The sequence below is a fragment of the Temnothorax longispinosus genome, chromosome 6, assembly GCF_030848805.1.
Source record: "Temnothorax longispinosus isolate EJ_2023e chromosome 6, Tlon_JGU_v1, whole genome shotgun sequence".
Classification (NCBI taxonomy): domain Eukaryota; kingdom Metazoa; phylum Arthropoda; class Insecta; order Hymenoptera; family Formicidae; genus Temnothorax; species Temnothorax longispinosus.
This window is the reverse complement of record NC_092363.1, coordinates 10,712,206-10,722,413: the sequence shown is the minus strand read 5'-3', so window position 1 is coordinate 10,722,413 and position 10,208 is coordinate 10,712,206.

The window sequence follows — 10,208 nt, the reverse complement described above, 5'->3', positions numbered from 1 at the left end:
GAACTTCTTCCTAAGCGCACTCATGATTTGCTACGGCAGGTCAAACGTATAGCTCGGGAGAAGGCTCTTAAGTATGTATGGGTTAGAATGGGCCGAATATGTGTTAGATGCTCAGATGGTGCACCTATTGTCTATGTTGATTCTGACGCTGATCTAGCCAAGCTCGTCTGACGCGGCCGGCCTGCCTGTCCATTGTCTTCTGCCGTTCGGAATAATTCTACGGGTAAATCCTCGCTGCTTCGTATAGCGCAATTCAATGCGAATTCCCTGCGTGGACATATGGATTTTGTTCGGTTGCATTTTAGCAATGCTTCTCATCATGTAATTTCTGTTTCGGAGACGTGGCTGCATGCCGGCGTGTCGGATGATCTGGTTGCCTTAGATGGCTACTTTCTGGTGCGTCATGACCGAGTGGGGCGGGTCGGTGGAGGAGTTGCTTGCTACATTCACAACTCGCTGAAGGTCAAGCTGATTGCAACCTCTATCGGGGTTGACGTTAATGCTCCAGAATATCTTATGATCGAAATCCGTTTGCCGAGTGATGAGGTGGTTTTGTTTGCCTCAGTATGCAGAAGGCCGAAGGGCTCTCTGCTCAGCGACTTCGTCGAATCACTTACGAATGTCTCTCATTTATATGGCAATATTATTATCGGAGGTGATCTCAACTGTAATCTTTTGACGAATGGTTTCGAGGCCATCTATTTGCGCGATCTCATGTCTAGCTTATCTTTAAGTATTGTTAGCTCCGATGCTACCTTTCATACCGCCACCTCGGACTCGTGTCTGGATGTTCTGGTAGTAGATGACTGCGACAAGGTTCTTGAGTTTGTAAAATCTCTGAGTCCATTTATAGCTGGACATGATTTACTCGAGTTGTCGTTTACACTTAATCGCAAGTTTGATCTTGAGCGATCCATATTACGACGCAATTTTAGAGGTATTGATACCTCGGCATTCCTTGAATATCTTAATGTTCGTAATGAGTTAAGCGTTATTTCCAGTGAGACCGCTGTAGATGAGCTCTGTGACCGTTTATCGAATACCTTGAATGGGGCGCTTGATGTCCTTGCTCCTGCTCGTATATCTACGATTAGAAGACCTCCTGCGCAATGGCTCTCTGATGAACTAAAATGCCGGCTCCGCTCTCGCAATCAAATGTATAAGCAGGCCAGACGTTCAAATAGCCTACTTGGCTATGCTAGATACCGTCATTTTCGTAACCAACTTAATCGTGACATCAAGCGCGCCAAAAGTGAGTTTCACTTTGCCTATCTTAATAACATTACTGATGCTGCTAAAATGTGGAGAGAACTTGCTCGTCTAGGACTTGTTAAGCCTACTTCCGTCTCTCCTCTCCGTTTTTTCACTCCTGATCAATTAAACTCACTTTATGTTTCTGTAGCTGATACTTCATCGCCTTGCTCTTATGCTGACTTTGTTTCAGCCATTGCTTCAGTCTCTTGTTCTTCTCAGCGACCTGAGTTCACATTCTCTTCTATACCGTCAGATGCAGTATATAAACTTATCACTGACGGACCTCTCCATTCCTATGCGTCTGGTTGTGATGGTATTCCGCTTCATGTTTTGCGCATTTCCTGGCCTGCTATTTCTCAATTGCTCATATCATTGCTTAATCGCTCACTCGAAACTTCCGTGTTTCCTTCTGCTTGGAAACGTGCGTTGATTCGACCTCTCTCGAAGATTCGCACTCCACTGTCTCCGTCAGATACGCGACCGATAGCTAACTTACCGGAGATGTCTAAAATCCTGGAACGAATAGTAGCTTCACAAATTACAGACTATTTAAATGAATATAATATCCTGAATCCTAGACAGTCTGCGTATCGTTCCGGTCACAATACACAGTCTGCACTATTACGTGTTTGTGATGATATAAAAAAAGGAATTGATAATAAGCTTATTACACTCATGATTTTATTCGACTTCAGTAAGGCGTTTGATACTGTTCCCCATCTTCTGTTATTGATAAAACTTAAAGAAATTGGTTTTTCCGACGCGGTTCTTAATTGGATCTTTTCTTATCTTACTGGCCGCTCTCAGGCAGTAATAGATGATGAGGGTAATATCTCGGACTGGGTTCTCACATCGTGTGGTGTGCCTCAGGGTTCGGTTCTTGGCCCACTCTTATTTGCTCTCTATATTAATGACATTGGTAGTTTCCTGTCCTTTGCTCATCACATGCTTTTCGCGGATGACATTCAGGTTTATCTCCAATGTTTGAGGGCTGATATTCTCCGTGGTCTTGAGTTGATTTCTATTGATGCGAATGCTGTTTTCAACTATGCCAACTCAAACGGTCTTAAACTGAACCCTGCGAAATCAAAGGTACTCATATTTGGTAGTCCGTCCTATGTCATTGATATTGATCTCCACAGTTTACCACCTATTATTGTAAATCAGACGCCTTTACCCTTTGTCAATAAGGCCAGGAATCTGGGTGTAATATTTACGTCTAACTTATCCTGGAGGAAGCATGTTTTACATGTCTCTCAAAAAGTTCACTATGCTTTGTATAAACTTAAATTTAACAAAAATTCTCTTTCTACCAGGTTAAGAATCAGACTCGTTTTGGCTTTAATCATTCCGCATATTGACTACTGCTGCCTAGTATATCATGGTCTGAGCGGAGAGCTGAACGCCATATTACAGAGACTTGTCATTGTTGCATCCGCTTTATTTTCAATCTTAAACGCGACGAACACATTACTCCTTACAGGCGTCAGTTAGGGTGGCTTTCTGTTAAAAATAGAAGGCTATACTTTCTGGGCTGCCAAACGTTTCGTATATTGCATATGCGCTCTCCTTCTTATCTGCGTGAGGATTTCACCTTCCTTGATCCGTCTTTGAGGAGGTCGGTCCGCTCTTCTGTTGCATCGGAAATTTTTCATACTCCTTCCCATAAAACAACTACCTATAGAAACTCCTTTCATCTTTTCGCTGTCTATTTTTGGCATTCTCTTCCTGACGGTATTACCTCTGCTTCCTCAATCATTTCCTTTAAAAGACTTCTAAAAGCGTACTTGCTTGCACGTGAAGTTGGATGACTGGTCTCTGGATATGGCTTTCGTCGCTTGCTATTCTTGTCATTAGTTTATAAGTTATTTTGCGTTTAGTTCTTAGTTCCTATTCATACTGTACATATTTTTACTTTAAATTGCGCGCTTTTATTATTAAGTTGCGTTAGTTATGTTTGGTTATATTTTACTTATCATGGTTATGTGAATGTACATGTGCTTGAGAGAGCATGTATAATTTTGATATTTGTACTATCTTGTATTTGCCCTTTAGCCTATGCTTGGGCATAAATAAATCATATCTCTCTCTCTCTCTCTCTCTCTCTCTCTCTCTCTTCTCTCTCTCTCTCTCTCTCTCTCTCTCTCTCTCTCTCTCTCTCTCTCTCTCCTCTCTCTCCCTCTCTCCCTCTCTCCCTCTCTCCCTCTCCCTCCCTCTCCCTCTCCCTCTCCCTCTCCCTCTCCCTCTCTCTCTCTCTCTCTCTCTCTTTCTCTCAGCAGAAGCAGACGTGTGAAACATCGCTCCGTAAAAGTGTTAATTTTTGAGTGGTTTAGAAGTGAGGGAGAGTGTTAAAAAGTTGCGTAACGAATATCTGCATAGACCGGGGGTAGCCATGAGTGTTATCTAGCCGGAATATGTTGATACATAGACATGAGAACTGCATTTCGTTCAGAGGTCATCGAAACCTCGTACGACAGGTAGACATCGACGGCGAACACAAAACGCTGACGTGTGAAAGTGACGTGTTAAAGTGACGAGTCAATTAACTGTCTCTGCCGATATTAGCAGAATGAACGAGGAATACGCCGAGTATCGATGCTTGGCATGTAGGAAGCCGATAAAAACGGAGGTGATAGCATGCAAGTCCTGTGACAAGCTTTTCTACCATCCAGGTTGTGTATCTAAGCACAAAATTTATGATAGAAAACGCGAATTGGTGTCGTGTCCTGGCCCATTCGAGAAGTTTATTATTAGTGATGGTGATAAAGTAGCTGATATAAATAAAGCAGTGGCAGCAGCAGGAAGAGCAACGGCACCTGCAAAAATGAGTCCAAAAGTAGCAGCCGCGAGTGGAACAGGGGATATTGATAGAAAAATAGATTGGCTTGTAAAAACAGTGAAAGAATTAAAAGATGAGACAGCATGTAAAAAGGAGATCAAGTCAATGGTAAAAGAAATAGTTCGTGAGGAGATGGGAGGCATTAAACAGGAATTAGAAGAATTAAGAAAAATGTGGATGCAAGGGGCATATGGACCATCTGGTGGAGCGTCAAGAAAATATAGCGACGTGATTAAAGACAGGAAGGAGGAAAATATCTTGATTGTAAAACCTAAAGTACAACAAGAGAGTGAAATTACGAAGAAAATAATTAAAGATAAAATTGATATAACCAAAATGGAAATAGGAATTACTAAATTAAGAAAAGGAGGTAAAGGAACAGTGATCTTAGGATGTGAGACGGAAGAAGAGAAGGAAAAGCTGAAGGCGACGGTACAAGCGGCAATGGGTGAGGAGGTCAAGGTCTCGGAGCCACAGAAGAGGAAACCTAAGATTAAAATAATTAATGTTGGTGGAGAGGAAATGAAAATGGAGGATGATGAATTGTTAGATATAATCAAGAAGCAGAATAGAATTGGCGAGGAATGCTGTATGCACTTAGTAAAGAAAATTTTAAGATGAAAAAATAAGGATATTAAGCAAGGATCCGTAATAATCGAAGTGGATGAAAGCACTCATAAATCACTAATAAGCAGAGGAAAGATAAATTTAGGATGGCGAAAGTGTCCGATCTTTAATTACATTAGTGTTAGAAAATGTTTTAAATGCTGGGGATATTATCATACTGCCAAGAATTGCACGAGACAGGAAACATGCTATAAATGTACAGGAAATCATAAGGCGAACGAATGTACAACGGCAAAGAAGAGATGTGTAAACTGTACCTTTAAGAATCAGACATACAACTTGAAGATAAATGTTGAACACGAGGCGCTGGATTCGGAATGTCCGACATTTAAGAAAGTATTGGAGGAGGAGAAAAAAAGAGCCGGCTGGGAAGATACAATATAGCAACCACAGAAAAGAGCTGATTTACTCCGGTATAAGAAGGCACAAGGCTGTCTGGCGCATAAGGATGAAATTCGACATCAGGTTATGAAGAGGGTAAATCCTGCGATTCGAGAGTTATCCGAGAATAGATTGACTATAGAAAGTTATGATAGTGAGGTCGAAGCGTTTGATACAATAGATAGAGTAAAGCTAGTGGAAAAATTATATCAGTTTTGTACCGGGGTATAGTGGTGTAAAAGTGTGACAGCAGTAGAGTATCATTCGCCGAGTGCGTCAAATGGCGATTTTGTGAGATTTCTGGAACATATGGTCGAAGATTTAATAATAAAGTATGTCTGTATCGATAGGGGACTTTAATATAGGTATAGTCAAGCGATGATAGAATTAATTTTTTCGAATAAGGAAATAAAGGGACAAGTGAATGAGTAACTTATAATATAAGCAATGCGAAAGAATTGTACCATTTAAACGTAGGTTAAGAGAATATATTGTACCTCACGTAGAGGAATTAATTTAAGGATATTATATGTAAAAAATAGCCGAGAAGGCTAATAAACTTCAATCAATCAATCAATCAATCAATCTCTCTCTCTCTCTCTCTCTCTCTCTCTCTGCCGACACGCTCTCTCACGCTCGCACTCGCGCGCTCTCGCGATTATATCTCTTTATTAAAAGAGATCGCGCACATGACACACAAGCGAAATGACCAGTCGCACTATAACGGTTTTGACAAATTTATAGTGAAGTTTGGAATCTTACATTAAAAAAATAAACAACATTGATGTACTACGCTCAACGTGCATGACGTCACCGCGACTAGCACCGCCAGTTTTGATATCTCGCGCGCATTATTATCGATCGATCTAGTAGGTATAGTCGGGGAGCTTGTAACGGCCTGACTTTATCGAACGCGGACGGGTTTACAGGATCGGGAGTTCGATGACAGGCCCAGAAACAGTAATCAATTTGCCATATGAACGTGCACTTTATTCGAATATTCAAAACTATACTATAAACTATGATATAAAAGTACTCGGGATTCGGTATTACACATAAACTGGACGCGGGAATTCACAGTGGTCGGTAGTGCCGGTGCACGCGACGCGGTAGACGAAATCTCGGGACTCGAGTCTTCGCTTCGAGATGCGGTACGCAGAGGAGCGCGGTATTCTACAAGACGATGCGGGACGCGGTATATTACATACGGAACGCGGCTACGGGTAGACGCTAATGGAACGCGTTATATTACATAGTGAACCGAATTAATACATATGTTTACTACATATAAAAAAGCTATACGCTGATAACGGAACGCGGTATATTACATACGGATCGCGGTATATTACATACGGGGCGCGGTATATTACATAGTGAACCGAATTAATACATATATTGAATACATATAAGAAAGATGTACGCTGATAACAGAACGCGGTATATTACATCGAAGGATGGCGGAATCCCGGGATCACGGTTGCGAGAACTCTCGCGGCGAGGCCGAGCACGCTCGACCCCACGGTACCGTGGTCGTCGGGGCAAGTATCAGGGAGTTCGGGAACACTCTGAGAACCCTCAGTCGAGAACCAGAACTCTGGACCTCGTTGTGCGTGTTGCCCTAGGATTCGGAAAGGTAGCTTCGTCAGGAATAGCGGAGAGCCGTGGTGAAGACGAAGTGTCCTCTTCGTCGAGCGCGCCGGCTTTTTATACCGCGCGTCGCGGTGAGCGTGGCAGAAGGGAGGCCGATCGTCAGGCGACGGTGCGGTGGTGGGAGCGGCGCGATCCCGCGTGTTCGCTTCGGCGGGGATCGGCTCGCTTCGGCGCTCGTCGGCGTCGTGCGGGAAGGCACCGGTGCGGCGGATTTCCCGCGCACACGGTGTGTTTCGAGAGTTAAAAAAAATGTGGGCGCACCGCGCCCTGTCCTCGCCCGACGGAGATCGGTCGGGCGGCCCCCGGCGGGTGGTAGCCGGGGACGATGCCTTGTTGCAAGGGCGCATCGTTACAAGCTGAGGGACCAAAACTGCAACAGTTTTAGAAAGGCTGATATTTTAACATTAGGTCATGTAACGGTTGTATATCAATAGCCTACCGTCAGTCAGCCAGTTTCGCTAACAGCTGGCGCGGGGGCGGCTCCAAACTTGTAAAAAAAACATGTATGTCGCAACTGTTTTATAAAATCTGAAAATTAGTTTGTAGATAGTAAGTTAACTAACAAACTGTGTGGGTATGGTCAGTCAGCAAAATATTGCAACGGTACGCGTCAGCAGCGCGCTGAAGTCATCAAAAAATTGTAGTTGGTGAAAGTGTTGTATAAAATCTAAAATTTTGCATACAATTAGTTAATATTATTTAAAACAAGAAAAACATAGTCAGTCAGAATTTTTATGTAACAAACACCGTCAGCAGCCAATAGAAGGGCGCGCCGCGCGCTTGATTTATATAGCGCGCTCGATGGCGCGGGCTGATTATATTTAATAATAAAATAAATGGTTTTAATACAAAATATTATCTATAATTTCTTTAACATGAAAAATATTGAAATAAGTCAACGGGACGAAACGGGACGCGTCAGAAACACGCTTAAGTCATAAAAAGTATGGTTTGTAAAAATGAAAATATAATAAAGCAAGTAGTTTATGGGATTGAAAATAAGAAAAAAACAATCGTCAATTTTTATTTAAGAAACGCCGTAACCTTTTTAAAAAAATATTTTATCAAGAGACACGGTAGTGTCTCGCGTCAAGATACGCGTCAATCAGCAAGTATATTTTAATATCGTACTTAAATTAATATTACTAAAATTAAAATAATTTTTCTAATCAGAATCACTGTTACAATCATATGCTTTATCAGACTCATCGTAATTTTCTTCGATATCAGTTACCTCGGACTCAGCATCTGCAAATTAGTAAACATATAATACATTTGATTAGTTTATTAATGAAAAAAAGGCTGACAAATTTGCTTGCAATTATTTATTACCTGATTCATCATTTGGTTGAATTAGTTAGACGTCTTTAACAAATGTAGGAATTTGCTGCCCTTCAAACCAGTCCAATTCGTATCGTCCTTCTGATTCCTGCCAACCATTTTCGACTGCTAACTTTGTGGTTGGTATCTTTTGGTGTGCGTGGGTCCAAATATCAGATATATATGCACTGCGATGAACTTGTTTGATGAGCTCAGCTCTGCATGGCGGAAGATTTGACGCATCGTAATTCTTTGCATTAATTTTAAAAGTGTCGTTGTTATCTTTAAATGTGTAGCTTTTTGAAAATATTGCGAGACGAGCTTCATTTAAATTCTTAATTTTTTTGTGACCATACAATCGACAGACAAATTCCTCCATTTTTTCCATTACACCTGTACGATTATCGTCATTTAATGCGCTGAAATTCGCAAATGCTTTTTGAAAATCCTCTGACTGCACCAACAAATTATATGGACGCTTTTTTCCTTTTCGGAAAAAGGCGGGGTTCTGGTCGCAGCCAGTGAAGGCATGTAGAGCCGGAAGAGCAGCGCAAATCGATTGTCCTAAGCGTTTATGTATCTCAGTGACGTTGACGTATCGTAGAGAGTGGCCAACGCCAACTTCCATCCAGATCTTCACATCGCTTTTTAAATTACTCATATTACCCAGCATAATTATGAGTATATCGGTATCAGAGCACTTGATGGAGACGTTAGCATCATAATTAAGATTACAAATCTGTTGGATAATTTTTGTATCGGCTTCTTCATGCGAGGGGCATGAAAAAACATCTTCAATGCTCTTGATGACTAGTCCGTTTTCAACGTTGTATTTATAGCAGTAGTCGAAATTCAGATACACCGTTTTATTACAAAAATAGGGAGCCAACTCAGCCCTTTCCCAATCCTGTATTAGAAATCGAACTAGAGCTTCCTTGAACTTTATATTTCTAAGTTCTTTTGTGGAATCTGCAGGACGTTTCTGTTCTTCTCCGGTGATATGATAGTCACGCTTCTCACTTGTGTCTCGAAGAGCGTGCTCGTTATCTTTAATAGAGGGTGACTGGTATTTATCAAAAACGATAGAAACATTTCTACCGTGTTGCCTTACTACGGCTTGTAAAATTTGTCTGGAAATGTTACCAAATGTTAATGGTATATCTTTCAATAAATAAAGGAAAAAAAATCCATCGATCACAGTAAGATCGATACGAGAAGGAAGTTCGTTATCAGCGTCGATCACTTCATTTTCTAAGCACTTCAGCAAAGCCGATTTGTCGGTCTTGCATATAGTGCCGTCCAAATGGCATAGGGACAAGGGCACGGGCGTTAGCGGAAAAGACAATATCTTCTCAAGATCTATTTTTTGATCCAAAGAAACAGCAAGCAGCCGTCCAAAAAGATCTCGTTGCATGCGTATCTCTTGTTCTTTGCCATTTAAAGAATTTTTTTCTTTTTCAGAGTGTCTGCGAATGTTAATGGATTATTTTTTTTTATTGGTCTTTCAAATCTATTAGCATCTTCCTCACATTCTCTTATAAAAGTTTCTCGTAACTTATTGCCACTAATTTCTATGTTCAGTAAAAAGTCCTCTATAGCGGTGCTTGCAGTTTGACCGTTTGAAATGTTAAAAAGCTTTTGTTTATCAATATCTCCATCGAACGGATTTATATTCCGCAGAATCCCATCGATAAAATTGTTAAGTTGTTTAACGCTTTTGTCCATTTTACTTTTTTCTAAGTCAGCTGTAATGTCCTGATTTCTTGATAAACCTGCTTGCTGTAAGACGTATGAAATAACTGTGGATCTTATGCTGTGGCTCTTGCACCACTTTTGACGAGCTGCTTCGGAATTCGTAAAGTGCAAGACGCCCGTGAGCTTATTTGCTGCGTCCAAGTTTATCGTTTGCTCCAAAGTTAAGTCGACAGGTTGTCTAGAGAAATCTTTGTCGGTCCTCTTGACTCCAAACGAACCTTTCTCGAATAAGTCTCGGAGACCTGGATGCGTCTCGTCAACTTTGCACAAATTGTTGTGGTACCGAACAAGCCATCGGGCATAATTCGGTTGATTCAGAGCAAAAAATAAATTGCTGATTTTTGGCAAGATGTATTTAAAAAGGCTGAAATTCGCAGTCCTA